Here is a 17,658-nt window from a genome sequence, read left to right as displayed (position 1 = left end):
ATAGTGGCATACTCTACAGCAATAAAAGTCATTGAATTGCTCTTGCATGCAATAATATGATGAATCTCATTAACATAATGCTGGACAAAAGAGTACACATTCCTCTGTTTACATCAAGTTTTTAAAATAACAAAACTAAGCTATAGTGTTATATATAAAGATAGTGGTTACTTTTGGATAGAACATAGTGAAGAGGAGAAACACTAAGGGGCCCTCTGAGGTGCTGATCACATTCTATTTCTTAATCTGGGTGGTAATTATATGGCTGTGTTTTTATTTGTTTAAATAAGTTTTTAAAATATTTAAGCGTGTTGAATGAATAATTCAATAAATGAAACAATCAATGAAATCTAGTGTAAATTAAATTGAAAAAGACTCTTGTATTAGAAATGAGGAAATATGTTTGTTTTGTTTTGTTTTCATTTTGCCTCATTCTCCCTGTAATGAGCTATGAGATCTTTCATCAAGTCACTGTTCCACTTTGGACCTCTGTTCCTTATTTCTCAAAATTGGAGACTGAATTAAATGATCTTTAAATATCCTCCAAGTTCTAAAAGTCTATAAGGCCTGTTCCAGATGTCACTTACATTGATAATTTTTATGAATTTTTATTGAAATAACTGGCTTCTTTTGTTATTCTTTATACTCATTCAGACACTTCCCATTATCCCTTGGCTTTCCTAATAGCTTCCCATATGATCCTGTTAAGACAAACTCCCTGTGCCAATCAATAGCTATTTTTCTCATTCTAAGTTAGCTTCTTTTTCTGGTTTATACATCCATTTTTAAAGAATATCTTTATTCTTTAAAATAGCACCATTCAGGCTGCTATTAAAATACCAAACCACCCTGAACTGGGTAGCTTATAAACAACAGAAATTTATTTTTCATACTTTGGAGGCTGGGAAATCCAACATTAAGGCTTTGACAGATTGGGTGTCTGGAAAGGACCCTCTTCCTCATAGACATCTGTCTTCTCACTCTAACCACAAATGGCAGAAGGATTGAGAGTCCTCTCCAGGGCCTGTTCCATGTAGAAATGAATTCCATTCATCTCTCCAAAGGCCTAATCACCTCCCCAAAGTCCTACTTCTTAACATCCTCACTTTGGGGTTAAGGACTTCAACACAGGAATTTTAGGAGGATAGAAACATTCAGAACATAGCAGAGAGTAGGCTTGGCACAAATCTTTGCCCGTATATTTTTTGTACCTACAAAACTGAAAAACAGCTCTAGTGACTCTATCTAAATAACCAGCTTGTATTTTTAGAAAACCACATTCTGGGCCATAAGGGAAATCAATGAGAAGAATTCCAAGTCTTCCACTGATGGCTCTTGATCAGATAGGATTGAAGACACCAAAAATATCCTACCCACTATTCCTGTGACAAAAAACCATTAGCTATATGCCTTTAAACACTCTCCCTGTCTACAGTAAGAGCAAGTCTAATATTGAGTTCTCTACACAGCTTCCAAGAATAAACATTATTTATCTTGCACTTTGGTGTGACTAGGTTCTGAAAAAGGAAGTGTAAACAGGAGTGATGTTGGGTTTCCTGACTGGACCCTGGAGGGATGAGGTGTGCCCCTCCCAACTCTATTTTCTCTTTCCTGCTGGCTGGCATGGAGATGAAGTAGTGCACAATTTATGGCTTTGTAGACAAAGAAAACTCTGAGAATGTTCGAGAAACTGGATCAAAAGGAGCCTGGGCTCCTGAGAGATTCATAGCCCACAGCTGCCATCTCCATGGCATCTTCAGGCTTTTTGGAAGAAGCAAAGTAATTTCTGCCTTGTGTATACCACTGTTATTTTCAATTTTTGTCACAAGGTACTGAAACTATATACAAACCAATATACTTCTTAAATGTGTTATTGGAACAAAGCACCATGGGAACCATTACTAGTGACTTTCTATAATATGCAGATTGAACTAGACAACTGCGCTATCCTCTTTCCTAAAGTTTTTAAATTTACTGTTAACATTCAAGACAAGACTATTCTTCCTCTCTTCTTAACTTGGCTCTGTATCTTGCAAGAGGCCAAACACTGAAAAAAAGAAAATTCAGCATTGGGACTGATACTCAAACTGACCTTAAGATACTAACAAATGAGCCAATTTATCACGGTCTAGGCTTTTTGGAGGCCTATTTTCAGAAAATACCTGGGAAAGAGAATAATTTAAAGTGTAGGGGTCAATAATCTGAACTCATTAATATCATTCATTAAGAAAACAAAAAGCATGGTTCTTTGGACTGGATAGTTAAAGGCGTTTTGAAATTCTCCCTTCTTAGAGAAACAGCAAATGTCTCTTATGGTAAAGACCAGAAAGAGAGAGGTGGAGAGGTGTAAAATTTAGAAAAGAATGAGAAATGCATAAATGGTTAGAGATGCAGAATATGTAAGGCATCAACACAATATATTTTGCAAAATTGATCCATCTTATGGATAATAGATTAAGAACATAGATATCCTTTCTCATACTTATTGTTTGCTACTACTGCCACCAAGGGAAAAGGACACAGAGGATACTGCACTCGATTGTTATTGATTCAACATTTCCTATATGCTGGGCATTCTTCAGGTGGCTGGTGAACAGAATAAAGTATCTGCCCTCATGCAGCTTACATAGGGGAGACAAACAATAAGTGAATACACAAAAATATACCAGATAATGTGAAGTGTCCATAAGTGCAACAAATAATTTTAAAAGTCCAATAAATACATAGTGAATTATATGATGGGGAAATGTGCTGTTTTAGAATGAATGGCAAGGTCTATCTCTCTGATCAATTGATATTTAAACAGAAGTTTGAATAAAATGAGAGAATGGCAGAGAGCCATATCTAGGAGAAGACTTTTCCAAATACAGGGAACAGTAACAGAAAAGGCCCTGAGGGTGGAGAGAACAGGATTCTTTCAAGCACAGATAGCAAACCATCACAGGAATGCTGCCCCTCCCCCATCCCCCACCCAGCCATGTCCAGGGAAGATGACACAGGTATGAATCCCTGCACTTCTCACTGAGCTAAGACAGGTTCAGAGTGTTTCTGAACACTAAGAGTAAGTGCTAAGATGAAAACCATTTCTTGTCACTGCCTTACAGATTAGGCTTCTGAGTTTCAGACCATAATCCTATCTTCAGATTGTTTGACTTTCCAGTGTCACTGACACTATAATGGATATGGTTGGAAGGGGGAATACGAAAGTCACCTTGTTGGGGATACCTCATCAGTTAATTTCTTATACTTCATACTATGCGGTATTGCTATGTATCAGGCACTCTGCTAAGTCTTAAGAATACATAAATAAATTATTTCATGTGTCATAAATAAGAAAGATATGGAAGAAAAATCATTACAACATAGTGAAAGAGATACTGTGAGAGCTCTGAAAATCGTACGCCTAAATTGACAGGTAATGGAGCATTGCCAGGAAAGGACTCATGGCAAGTGGGAATGGCGAAGGCTTTAGGACCTAACAGTCTTGTGTTGTATCCCAATTGTGTCACTTTTTAGCTAGCTGTGTGACTTTTGTGCTATTAAATTTACCTCTCTGAGACTAAGATAATACTCGCTAATCATGTGGTCATAAAACTTAGAAAGAAGTACTGTAAGCACATTGCATAGAGGCCAGCACACAGTAGACACTCAAATAGTAGTTTTTATTTTAAAAAAGTTGACATAGATACAGCATTTGTGAACACTGTTGAGTGTTTAGATTGCCAGATGTACACAAAAAAAGAGGAAGCAAGATTCTATGTGTTTAATCAAAGACACATGAAAAAAAGTATAACATTATTTTTAACTTGCACTAATACAAAAATAATATGCAAATTGTTTATATGATACATCCCAATATTAGATATAAATATAAACTACATCCCAATATTAGAGATGTTAAAATATGAAAAATGTACATCATTGAATCAATAAAAATGTACTTACATGTTTTGATTTTATAGCTGGAATGCAAGACACAGGTGAAAGTGAAAATAAGAAAGGTTGGATAAGCAAGAAATAGTCATGAAGTATATTTTATATCAAATTAAGAAACCAGGACATTACCGTTTGGGCAAATGAGAGTGCCCTTAAAGATTTTCAGTTCTGAAGAGGTAGAAAAAGCTTGGAGGTAATGGTGGTATGGATTAGAGAAATGGCAGGACACAAATTAGTTAGGAAATATGTGGCATCCTTTAGACCAGAGATTATCACTTTGTGTACTACAATCACCTGTGAAGAATTTCAAGGAATGTGATAATTTTCATTTTCAGTCCTTTTTTTTTTTTTTTTACCATGATGAATCTAGTTAGAAATGTATTGGCTTTATAAATCTTTTTCTTTGACCTAAGCATTATTTAAAAATATGTCCCTTAATTTTCAAATATTCTATAGATATTGTTTATGATTTCTAGTTTAATTCTAGCATAAAAAGAGAGTATATACTGCATGAATTCAATGCTTTGATATGTGTTAAGACTTTATTTATGGTCCATGTAGTTTATCTTGGTACATGTGTCATATACACTGCAAAATAATGTTTTTTCTGCAGTTGTTTTATATATGATGTTTTATATATGCCTATAGGGTCAAGTTATTTAAGAGTGTTGCTCAAATCTTCCATGTCCTTAATGATTTTTTTTTTATTTCTGCTATTCCTGAGAGATATCCTTTTATCATTTTTGAAATATCCCTCTATCTCTGCTTATACTCCTTGCCTAGAAGTCTACTTTGCCCGACATTATACAGCTACACTATCTTTCTTTTGCCTAGTATTTGCATCCTACTACTTCCAACCTATGTCTTTATAATTAAAGTTTGCCTCATAAACACTGCATAACTATGTCTTTTTAAAATATATTCTGAAAATATTGTGTCCTAATTGGAGGGGTTAGTCCAATTATATTTAATGTAATTATTGGTATGCTTGTGTTTTAAGTCTAACATCTTGCTATTTTTCTATTTATTCCTTCTGTTATTTGTTTCTTTCGGGTCTTTTTTGAGTTAACGAAATATCTTCAGAATTCTACCTATTTTATTTTTTGAATTTTTAGCTTTGTATAATTTTCTATAGTTTGATCTAGGAATTTTGGCATTGAATTAATATTATATTACTTGGTGTATAATTAAGAAACATACACCACCTTCCATTCTTTGTATTAGTGTTATCATAGTTTACTTCTAAATTTGCTATAAAACCCATAGTACATTGTTGTTTTTGTCTTTAAATAATTAAATAATTCCTTTTTTAAAGAGACTTTAAAAAAAAAACAAAAAGAACTCTCATGTTAATCACATCTTTACCACAGTACTCCTCTTTATTGCTTCTCATGGATCCCTATTTTTATTTGCTATCATTTTCCTTTAGTATGAAGAACTTAGCAGTTCCTGTAGTGCGAGACTGCTAATGACACATTTTACTGACTTTCACTTATGTGAGATGTCACTATTTCCCCTTCCTTTTTAAAACATATGTTTGCTGGATATAGACTATATTTTTATTTTTTAGGAATGTGATATCACTCCATTCTCTTCTTGTCACCATTATTTTGAATTCATAGTCAGTTGTCATTCTGATTATTTTTAGCCTATGTGTAATGTATCATTTACCACACAGTTCTAATTTTTTAATTAGTTGCTTTTCAGACATTTTTTTAAATTAGTGATTTACTACAGTTTGACTATGATATACTTAGGTGTAGTATTCTTTGCATTTATCCTTTGTGGGATTTGCAGACCTTATCTGCGTTTTGCCAATTTTGATAATTAGACGCTTTCCAGTCAATCTTCCTCAAATATTAATTCCCCATTCTCTCTCTTTTTAGTAAATTACATGCATATTAGCCCACTTGATTTTGTTTAACAGATCATTATAGCTCTGTTCATATTTTGCAACCTGTTTTTCTGTGTTTCAGCTAGTATTATTTTTACTACTCTGTCTTCAGTATCAGTTCTGTTATTAAAATTTGCTCTTAATCATAATTTAATTTTTGAATTTTCATTGTCATGTATTTTAATTCTTGAATTACAGTTAGCTGTTATTTGCAATTTTCATACCTCTCCTTACATTCTTCATCTTTTCTCCTACTATAGCCACATTTCCCTATATATTATTTAGCATATTTATCATAGTTGTTATAAATCCTGGCTTGATAGTACCTAATTTCAAACTCTGTCCACCCTGTACTTGGAAGCTGCTAAAGTCTGTGCTCAGCTCTTTCAATATTTTATTGGTTGTTTTCCTCTGGGCCTTTTGAAGTCTTGACCACATTATGCATTTTAGGATTCAGCCAAGAATTTAAGGGAAATTTGTATACAGATTTTGAGGCTCCCCCCATGTTTCCTTCCTTTTTTAAGATTTCCTCTTCAATTCTCAGACAATGTGATATCCTCTAATTCTAACGTTTGACTTCCCAGCCTAGTAATATGGTTACTTTATGCTTCAACTCTATACCCACATGCTGTGCAGACTGGGTCAATCATCAGGGAAAATGTTTTAAAAATACAGATTTTGCTCACTGTGATTTCCTTCTTTCACAGATTGAATTATCTCCCAGCGTCTGCCTGTTTTGGGGTCATTATCTGTATTTACAAGCAGCTGGGTTCTTCCTCGCCCCACAATTTATAATTATTATCAGCTGAAAGTTTAGTCAAGTTCAAGCCATTTCATTACAGGGTGCAGGAAGTCACCTTTAGTGAAGGTTCTAAAATGTACAGTTGCCAGAGTTGTCTCCCAAACCAGCTGAATCTCTGAGGGTGAGGCTCAGTTTTGTACGCTTTCAAAATAGCTGCCAAAGTGATTTTGATGTCGCTCACCCGATGGTCCCAGAATTCCAGTTCAAACTCCGGAGATTTCAACACGGGATATCAGGCAACTCCTCAGCCAGTCTTAACTAAGTCCAGTTTAATGAAATAGACAAGGTCAAGATTACTCTGATCAAGTTCTCAGATGAGAATAGGGAGCCTCAAAGCGAGGCCAGTTAGTGCTGCAGCATGAACTATAGTCAAATTACAGCCAACAGCTCTTTTGCTTATCTGAGTAACCAGGGTGAGGGACTTAAACCAGTAGCTTATGGCAAGTCTGCAAATTTATCTTGAAAGACCCTTGGCAAGGCTAGCAGGACATAGCACTCTGTATCAGCCAGAAGTAATTATGGCTCTTAGGATATATTTTGATTGAAAGTGCAAATTTTAATTTCTCAAATCCACCTTTTCTACAAGGTCATCTTGTACTTCATCATAGACTAAAAGGACTATTATGTTAAATTGGAAATTTAGACTCAAGGTACAAGTCCAAGTGCAGAAGTTTGGAATTCACTAGGTTGGAGTATTCTTTTTGTGGACATTAACAATTATTTTAAAAATATATTATTAAATCATCTTGAAACCTTATAAATGAAAAAAGTACTTATTTTGACTACCTGCTATGACAATTTTTATGATCCTTTTCTATTTTTAATCCCTCTGCTTTTAAGTTTTATACAACTGTAACCATAACTGACACATCATTTTAGAATAATTTGGGGCAATTTTTCTTTCTAATTTTCTAATGAAACTGCAGGGTTTTTAAATTTTATAATAATTGAATTAATTTAAAGTGTTCTGGATAGTTGGGCTTTGAGATTGTTTCTCATATTTTAATATTAAAAACACCTGCTACAAATAGCTTTGTACTTTTTTTTCTTCCTGTATTTAGCATTATTTCTTTGAAATAGGCTTCCAGAAATGATATTAATGAGTAAAACTGTTTGGGCACGTTTGGCTGTGCATCTATTTTGCCCTTCAAGAGGTTGCACTTATTACTATCAATTATTCCAATACATCTCATTCTTCTTTGCCTTTCAGCCATATCTCCTGCCAGTTCTACTCTCCAGCTTCTCACTCTCTTTAGTAAACTCCTTCTTCTGCTATCTAGATGGATTTCTCCTGTTATTCATTCAACCCCAAACATCAGCTCTAGAGCCCTGCAGAATTCCCAAGAATGTTTGGCATCACTGCCCCCCATTCTGATAAGGCTCTATAACATTCTATGCACATCGCCATGGCAACACTTACTGCATTTTAAAATTTCACCTCCTCTTCCCCACCCCTGTGTTCATCAATAGTGTTATTAAGACCCTCAGTGCCCCCAGTGAGTGTCACACGGAAGATATTTGACAAATATGTTTTGATGAAACTTTATGCCTCTAGAAATAATGAACAAATCCTGTTTCTGCACTCTGACTGCAAATTATTACTAACATTTATTTATCTTGCTTGTGGATTATATTTAAGCATAATAAAAATTAAGACAAGCACAAATCTGGGCTAGCTATAGTGAAAGATGAGAAAAGTAATAAAATAAAATAATAATCTTAACAAGGGAGGGTATGTGTGTGTGTGTTTTAAGCATTTAAGAAGGTAAGGTAAGTCACGCCTAAGGGACTGTTATCCTATTTGAACTACTAAAGTGGGCGATATTAAGATAAATACACAACGGCTGCCTCTCCCCCAGGACAGTCAATACAATACTTCTGAAAGGCTATTAAGGTGCTGAAATGAGAAAGTAAAGATCCCTGTCTGGCTGACTCTACTTGCCATTTAATCTAACCCATTCACTATCTCTTCAAAATTCATTTTGATTTCTACAGAGAATTAACTGTTACAAAATGGCACATATTAAGTGAAGATACAGTGAGAAATAGAGAAGGAATATAAAAGCGGCTTTTCCATTTTTTTCTCCATTGAAAGACAATTCATATTTTGCTCAAAATTTGGAGAAAAAGAAGACAGGAAGTTTCAAAATTGCTAAAGCCATGACTCATGCAATCTATTGATTCTTAAATGAGAAGAGAAGAATTTTACTTCCCCGGAGCAGGAAGAATCCAAAAATATTTGAGAAGAATAGTAATCACCAAAAGCTTAGAGCAAAGCTACAGAAAATATAGTCAAAGAAATTATATTGTTGAAAGTTGCCAACAAGAGACAGCATATAATTGGTTCAGTCACATACAATAATATCAAATAAAGAAAAAACACTATGTAGCATGTAAGGAGCCTTTTCAATTATACTTATTCTAAAAGGTATATATTAACTTTGGCATTTGACAAAAATTTATCAACTGTGGATCTAGTTGGGGACTGTTTAAATATTCACTGAAGAAGGATGAGGAGAAATGTAGGTGAAGGAGCCATCTTGGGCAGGGCCATCCAGTGGGGGCTGTGGCTGGGCTTGGGAGGGAGAACTGGAGTGATCTCATTCTGAGACTGAAGGAGACACTGGGAAACTAGAGTGGGATCTCAGATTGGGTGAGCTGTAAAATCCAATCTGGAGACCCGAGAAGTCTGAACGGTTTGGCATTAAAGAAGGGTTCAAAAGCTCTCAAATCCAAAGTGGTCTTTGAAGCTGGAACTGGGTGGCAAGAGAGAGTTGCAGAGAGCAACAGTCAGGAATAGGCGGGAGTGGCCGTGAGCAATTGTCTGAAATAGATTTTGTTTTCAAGCTGTTTTCTATGTACCAGCCACAGCTTGAAGTATGGCTTTTAGAGCCAGGAGTAGGATGCATAAAGCCTCAGTAAATGTTACCAAATTGTCCTCCAGAATGATTTCACCAATCTATGTTCCCACCAACAGAGAATGTGTGTACTTCCTCACTGCTTTCTTTGCCAGGATAAAAATTAAATGCTTTAATTCTTTTTCTTATTTCGCCAAATTGGTAAAGGAAAAAATATATATATTTTACATTTAATTTGCATTTTTAAATTACCAATAAACACATATTTTATATATCTTTATTGGAATATATTTATTATATTTAAATATAAGTTGATTGTAAATTATAATTAAATATAAATATACATATACACATATACATATATATGTATACATTTTTTTTTTTAAGATGGAATCTCACTCTGTCGCCCAGGCTGGAGCACAGTGTCATGATCTTGGCTCACTGCAGCCTCCACCTCACGGGTTGAAGCCATTCTCCTGTCTCAGCCTCCCAAAGTGCCGGGATTACAGGTGTGAGCCACCTCACCTGGCCTACATATAAATGTGCTTAATATAAATTATTTGATGATGTCTTCTGGATTTATTTATATTGCTGCTTTAATATTTTTATAATGATCTATATAAAACACTAATATGTTAAGAGTATGACTACTCTCATGTTGAAATTTTCTTCGTGATCCTCTATAAGTATTTTAATTCTGATCTTTAATATATAAACATATATAAATATATATAAAGATTTATATATATAAATATATATATAATTATGACCTTTAATATATAAACAGTGTGATCAAATCTCTCAATATTTTTCCCAGTATCCTTATATTTACAATATTTTTTGTCCGAGCCGAAGTCATTTAAGAGCTCACATTTATTCTCTGATGGTTAAATGCTTTAATTTTACAATCAAGTATTTGAATTTCTGGGTTTTATTTTGGCATAAGGCAGGAATCTTTACTGGTCAAATAATGGATCTATTTTAGCTGGTTTAAGGTGAGACGGATTTATTACATAGTTTAAGCTAATTCACTGAATTACCAGGAGGGTAAGGGCACAAAACTTGGATGCCACACAGCCAAGAGCAAGAAATCTTCGATCACCCCATGTGAGCATTTTAGGGGAAACCCACTACTGCTGTATGCTAGGGACCAGAGAGAACTCCCACTTTATCAGCCCCAGAACAGTTAAATAACTCTACCAAGAGGCCCAGTTTCCTGGGGGACTCTTATTACTTCATGGTGCCCATTTCTGCCTTCCAATGGGCAGAGAACGTATAGTGAACTGGGATCTCTTAGATATGCATCTAAACATGTATCTTCTAAGCAAAACCCATGCCTGAAAAATACAGTAAAGCTAACACTATGCAATGCTTATTGCATGCCAAGCATTGCTCCAAGGGCTTTTACAGATATTAACTAATTTAAGTTTTACAATCGCCTCTGAAAGGGTATTGTTATTATCCCCATTTTGCATACAAGGAAGCCGAGACACAGAGTTAAGTGATTACCCAATATCACAAAGCTATTGGATGGCAGACCTAGAATTTTTACCCAGGCTGTCCAGGTCCTGAATCTGTGCTTTCACCCATTGTGTTGTACAGCTTGTGGTTTTAAGCTTCTCAGCTTCTATGGTACAAGAAGCCAAGTTGGAAAGAGGTGGGAGTGGGTGCTGAATCAGTCTATTTGCACAGTACTGCACAGGCACTAATCTAATTTTTCCAAAGAGCTGCTCAGTTTTCTAGTGCCATATATTGAATACTCCTACTTTCTTTATTGATTTATAATATACTAATGTTCTTATGCATTGAATATTTGTTGAATGAATGAATATTTTAGAGTGTACATTTGGACTATCTAATCTAGTCCATTGTCAATTCTGGCATTTTGTGGGCTATTTTCTGTTGTTATTTGAGATGCCCTCTCTGGATCTAATCACTATGTCCACTCTTATCTGGCCCCTGTCTGCTAATGCCTAAGGACTGCATCCACGGACTCCTTTGCTCTCTGGCTTCTGGTTGGATTTGACCAGGGAAATATATCACAGGAGACAGAGGAAGGAGGTAAGTTATGTTGGAGCATTTGTTGCCTTGGCTTCCTTCTGGCCGTGGGTCAGTTTGTCCCTCTAGAGGGGCTCAGCACCTGCCAGGTGTCTGCCTTCCACTGTTCTCCCATCAGTGGATTTATAACTGCCCCTGTCTCCTCACCACCTTTCAGGTCTAAGGTTGGCCTGGAGTATTGCATATAATTCCTTAGTCATTTCTCTAAAATCTGCCTACACTTTTTTTTTTTTTTTTATTATACTTTAGGTTTTATGGTACATGTGTGCAATGTGCAGGTTAGTTACATATGTATACATGTGCCATGCTGGTGCGCTGCACCCACTAACTCGTCATCTAGCATTAGGTATATCTCCCAATGCAATCCCTCCCCCCTCCCCCCACCCCACAACAGTCCCTGAAGTGTGATGTTCCCCTTCCTGTGTCCATGTGTTCTCATTGTTCAATTCCCACCTATGAGTGAGAATATGCGGTGTTTGGTTTTTTGTTCTTGCGATAGTTTACTGAGAATGATGACTTCCAGTTTCATCCATGTCCCTACAAAGGACATGAACTCATCATTTTTTATGGCTGCATAGTATTCCATGGTGTATATGTGCCACATTTTCTTAATCCAGTCTATCATTGTTGGACATTTGGGTTGGTTCCAAGTCTTTGTTATTGTGAATAGTGCCGCAATAAACATACGTGTGCATGTGTCTTTATAGCAGCATGATTTATAGTCCTTTGGGTATATACTGAGTAATGGGATGGCTGGGTCAAATGGAATTTCTAGTTCTAGATCCCTGAGGAATCGCCACACTGACTTCCACAAGGGTTGAACTAGTTTACAGTCCCACCAACAGAGTAAAAGTGTTCCTATTTCTCCACATCCTCTCCAGCACCTGTTGTTTCCTGACTTTTTAATGATTGCCATTCTAACTGGTGTGAGATGGTATCTCATTGTGGTTTTGATTTGCATTTCTCTGATGGCCAGTGATGGTGAGCATTTTTTCATGTGTCTTTTGGCTGCATAAATGTCTTCTTTTGAGAAGTGTCTGTTCATGTCCTTCGCCCACTTTTTGATGGAGTTGTTTGTTTTTTTCTTGTAAATTTGTTGGAGTTCATTGTAGATTCTGGATATTACCCCTTTGTCAGATGAGTAGGTTGCGAAAATTTTCTCCCATTTTGTAGGTTGCCTGTTCACTCTGATGGTAGTTTCCTTTGCTGCGCAGAAGCTCTTTAGTTTAATGAGATCCCATTTGTCAATTTTGGCTTTTGTTGCCATTGCTTTTGGTGTTTTAGACATGAAGTCCTTGCCCATGCCTATGTCCTGAATGGTAATGCCTAGGTTTTCTTCTAGGGTTTTTATGGTTTTAGGTCTAACGTTTAAGTCTTTAATCCATCTTGAATTGATTTTTGTATAAGGTGTAAGGAAAGGATCCAGTTTCAGCTTTCTACATATGGCTAGCCAGTTTTCCCAGCACCATTTATTAAATAGGGAATCCTTTCCCTATTTCTTGTTTTTGTCAGGTTTGTCAAAGATCAGATAGTTGTAGATATGTGGCATTATTTCTGATGGCTCTGTTCTGTTCCATTGATCTATATCTCTGCTTTGGTACCAGTACCGTGCTGTTTTGGTTACTGTAGCCTTGTAGTATAGTTTGAAGTCAGGTAGCGTCATGCCTCCAGCTTTGTTCTTTTGGCTTAGGATTGACTTGGCAATGCGGGCTCTTTTTTGGTTCCATATGAACTTTAAAGTACTTTTTTCCAATTCTGTGAAGAATTGGAAGCTTGTCATTGGTAGCAATGGAAGCAAGTCATTGGTAGCTTGATGGGGATGGCATTGAATCTGTAAATTACCTTGGGCAGTATGGCCATTTTCACGATATTGATTCTTCCTACCCATGAGCATGGAATGTTCTTCCATTTGTTTGTATCCTCTTTTATTTCCTTGAGCAGTGGTTTGTAGTTCTCCTTGAAGAGGTCCTTCGCATCCCTTGTAAGCTGGATTCCTAGTTATTTTATTCTCTTTGAAGCAATTGTGAATGGGAGTTCACTCATGATTTGGCTCTCTGTTTGTCTGTTATTGGTGTATAAGAATGCTTGTGATTTTTGTACATTGATTTTGTATCCTGAGACTTTGCTGAAGTTGCTTATCAGCTTAAGGAGATTTTGGGCTGAGACAATGGGGTTTTCTAGATATACAATCATGTCGCCTGCAAACAGGGACAATTTGACTTCCTCTTTTCCTAATTGAATACCCTTGATTTCCTTCTCCTGCCTAATTGCCCTGGCCAGAACTTCCAACACTATGTTGAATAGAAGTGGTGAGAGAGTACATCCCTGTCTTGTGCCAGTTTTCAAAGGGAATGCTTCCAGTTTTTGCCCATTCAGTATGATATTGGCTGTGGGTTTGTCATAGATAGCTCTTATTATTTTGAGATACGTCCCATCAATACCTAATTTATTGAGAGTTTTTAGCATGAAGGGTTGTTGAATTTTGTCAAAGGCCTTTTCTGCATCTATTGAGATAATCATGTGGTTTTTGTCTTTGGTTCTGTTTATATGCTGGATTACATTTATTGATTTGCGTATATTGAACCAGCCTTGCATCCCAGGGATGAAGCCCACTTGATCATGGTGGATAAGCTTTTTGATGTGCTGCTGGATTCTCTTTGCCAGTATTTTATTGAGAATTTTTGCATCAATGTTCATCAAGGATATTGGTCTAAAATTCTCTTTTTTGGTTGTGTCTCTGCCTGGCTTTGGTATCAGGATGATGCTGGCCTCATAAAATGAGTTAGGGAGGATTCCCTCTTTTTCTATTGATTGGAATAGTTTCAGAAGGAATGGTGCCAGTTCCTCCTTGCACCTCTGGTAGAATTCGGCTGTGAACCCATCTGGTCCTGGATTTTTTTGGTTGATAAGCTATCGATTATTGCCACAATTTCAGCTCCTGTTATTGGTCTATTCGGAGATTCAACTTCTTCCTGGTTTAGTCTTGGGAGGGTGTATGTGTTGAGGAATTTATCCATTTCTTCTAGATTTTCTAGTTTATTTGCATAGAGGTGTTTGTAGTATTCTCTGATGGTAATTTGTATTTCTGTGGGATCGGTGGTGATATCCCCTTTATCATTTTTTATTGCATCTATTTGATTCTTCTCTCTTTTTTTCTTTATTAATCTTGCTAGCAGGCTATCAATTTTGTTGATCCTTTCAAAAAACCAGCTCCTGGATTCATTAATTTTTTGAACGGTTTTTTGTGTCTCTATTTCCTTCAGTTCTGCTCTGATTTTAGTTATTTCTTGCCTTCTGCCAGCTTTTGAATGTGTTTGCTCTTGCTTTTCTAGTTATTTTAATTGTGATGTTAGGGTGTCAATTTTGGATCTTTCCTGCTTTCTCTTATGGGCATTTAGTGCTATAAATTTCCCTCTACACACTGCTTTGAATGCATCCCAGAGATTCTGATATGTTGTGTCTTGGTTCTCGTTGGTTTCAAAGAACATCTTTATTTCTGCCTTCATTTCGTTATGTACTCAGTAGTCATTCAGGAGCAGGTTGTTCAGTTTCCATGTAGTTGAGCGGTTTTGAGTGAGATTCTTAATCCTGAGTTCTACCTTGATTGCACTGTGATCTGAGAGATCATTTGTTATAATTTCTGTTCTTTTACATTTACTGAGGAGAGCTTTACTGCCAAGTATGTGGTCAATTTTGGAATAGGTGTGGTGTGGTGCTGAAAAAAATGTATATTCTGTTGATTTGGGGTGGAGAGTTCTGTAGATGTCTATTAGGTCCGCTTGGTGCAGAGCTGAGTTCAATTCCTGGGTATCCTTGTTGACTTTCTGTCTCGTTGATCTGTCTAATGTTGACAGTGGGGTGTTAAAGTCTCCCATTATTAATGTATGGGAGTCTAAGTCTCTTTGTAGGTCACTCAGGACTTGCTTTATGAATCTGGGTGCTCCTGTATTGAGTGCATATATATTTAGGATAGTTAGCTCTTCTTGTTGAATTAATCCCTTTACCATTATGTAATGGCCTTCTTTGTCTCTTTTGATCTTTGTTGGTTTAAAGTCTGTTTTATCAGAGACTAGGATTGCAACCCCTGCCTTTTTTTGTTTTCCATTTGCTTGGTAGATCTTCCTCCATCCTTTTATTTTGAGCCTATGTGTGTCTCTGCACGTGAGATGGGTTTCCTGAATACAGCACACTGATGGGTCTTGAGTCTTTATCCAATTTGCCAGTCTGTGTCTTTTAATTGGAGCATTTAGTCCATTTACATTTAAAGTTAATATTGTTATGTGTGAATTTGATCCTGTCATTATGATGTTAGCTGGTTATTTTGCTCGTTAGTTGATGCAGTCTCTTCCTAGTCTCGATGGTCTTTACATTTTGGCATGATTTTGCAGTGGCTGGTACCGGTTGTGCCTTTCCATGTTTAGTGCTTCCTTCAGGAGCTCTTTTAGGGCAGGCCTGGTGGTGACAAAATCTCTCAGCATTTGCTTGTCTGTAAAGTATTTTATTTCTCCTTCACTTATGAAGCTTAGTTTGGCAGGATATGAAATTCTGGGTTGAAAATTCTTTTCTTTAAGAATGTTGAATATTGGCCCCCACTCTCTTCTGGCTTGTAGGGTTTCTGCCGAGAGATCCGCTGTTAGTCTGATGGGCTTCCCTTTGAGGGTAACCCGACCTTTCTCTCTGGCTGCCCTTAACATTTTTTCCTTCATTTCAACTTTGGTAAATCTGACAATTATGTGTCTTGGAGTTGCTCTTCTCGAGGAGTATCTTTGTGGCGTTCTCTGTATTTCCTGAAACTGAAAGTTGGCCTGCCTTGCTAGATTGGGGAAGTTCTCCTGGATAATATCCTGCAGAGTGTTTTCCAACTTGGTTCCATTCTCCCCGTCACTTTCAGGTACACCAATCAGAGGCAGATTTGGTCTTTTCACACAGTCCCACATTTCTTGGAGGCTTTGCTCGTTTCTTTTTATTCTTTTTTCTCTAAACTTCCCTTCTCGCTTCATTTCATTCATTTCGTCTTCCATGGCTGATACCCTTTCTTCCATTTGATCGCATCGGCTCCTGAGGCTTCTGCATTCTTCACGTAGTTCTCGAGCCTTGGTTTTCAGCTCCATCAGCTCCTTTAAGCACTTCTCTGTATTGGTTATTCTAGTTATACATTCTTCTAAATTTTTTTCAAAGTTTTCAACTTCTTTGCCTTTGGTTTGAATATCCTCCCGTAGCTCGGAGTAATTTGATCGTCTGAAGCCTTCTTCTCTCAGCTCGTCAAAGTCATTCTCCGTCCAGCTTTGTTCCGTTGCTGGTGAGGAACTGCGTTCCTTTGGAGGAGGAGAGGCACTCTGCTTTTTAGAGTTTCCAGTTTTTCTGCTCTGTTTTTTCCCCATCTTTCTGGTTTTATCTACTTTTGGTCTTTGATGATGGTGATGTACAGATGGGTTTTTGGAGTGGATGTCCTTTCTATTAGTTTTCCTTCTAACAGACAGGACCCTCAGCTGCAGGTCTATTGGAGTACCCAGCCGGCCGTGTGAGGTGTCAGTCTGCCCCTGCTGGGGGGTGCCTCCCGGTTAGGCTGCTCGGGGGTCAGGGGTCAGGGACCCACTTGAGGAGGCAGTCTTCCGGTTCTCAGATCTCCAGCTGCGTGCTGGGAGAAACACTGCTCTCCTCAAAGCTGTCAGACAGGGACATTTAAGTCTGCAGAGGTTACTGCTGTCTTTTTGTTTGTCTGTGCCCTGCCCCCAGAGGTGGAGCCTACAGAGGCAGGCAGGCCTCCTTGAGCTGTGGTGGGCTCCACCCACTTCAAGCTTCCAGGCTGCTTTGTTTACCTAAGCGAGCCTGGGCAATGGCAGGCGCCCCTCCCCTAGCCTCGCTGCTGCCTTGCTGTTTGATCTCAGACTGCTGTGCTAGCAATCAGCGAGACTCCGTGGGTGTAGGACCCTCTGAGCCATGTGCGGGCTATAATCTCCTGGTGCACCGTTTCCTAAGCCCGTCGGAAAAGCACAGTATTCGGGTGGGAGTGGCCCGATTTTCCAGGTGCCGTCTGTCACCCCTGGAAAGGGAACTCCCTGACCCCTTGCGCTTCCCGAGTGAGGCAATGCCTCACCCCTGCTTCGGCT

The sequence above is a fragment of the Pongo abelii genome, chromosome 12, assembly GCF_028885655.2.
Source record: "Pongo abelii isolate AG06213 chromosome 12, NHGRI_mPonAbe1-v2.0_pri, whole genome shotgun sequence".
In the NCBI taxonomy this organism is placed as follows: Eukaryota; Metazoa; Chordata; class Mammalia; order Primates; family Hominidae; genus Pongo; species Pongo abelii.
Note: the sequence above shows the minus strand (reverse complement) of the source record.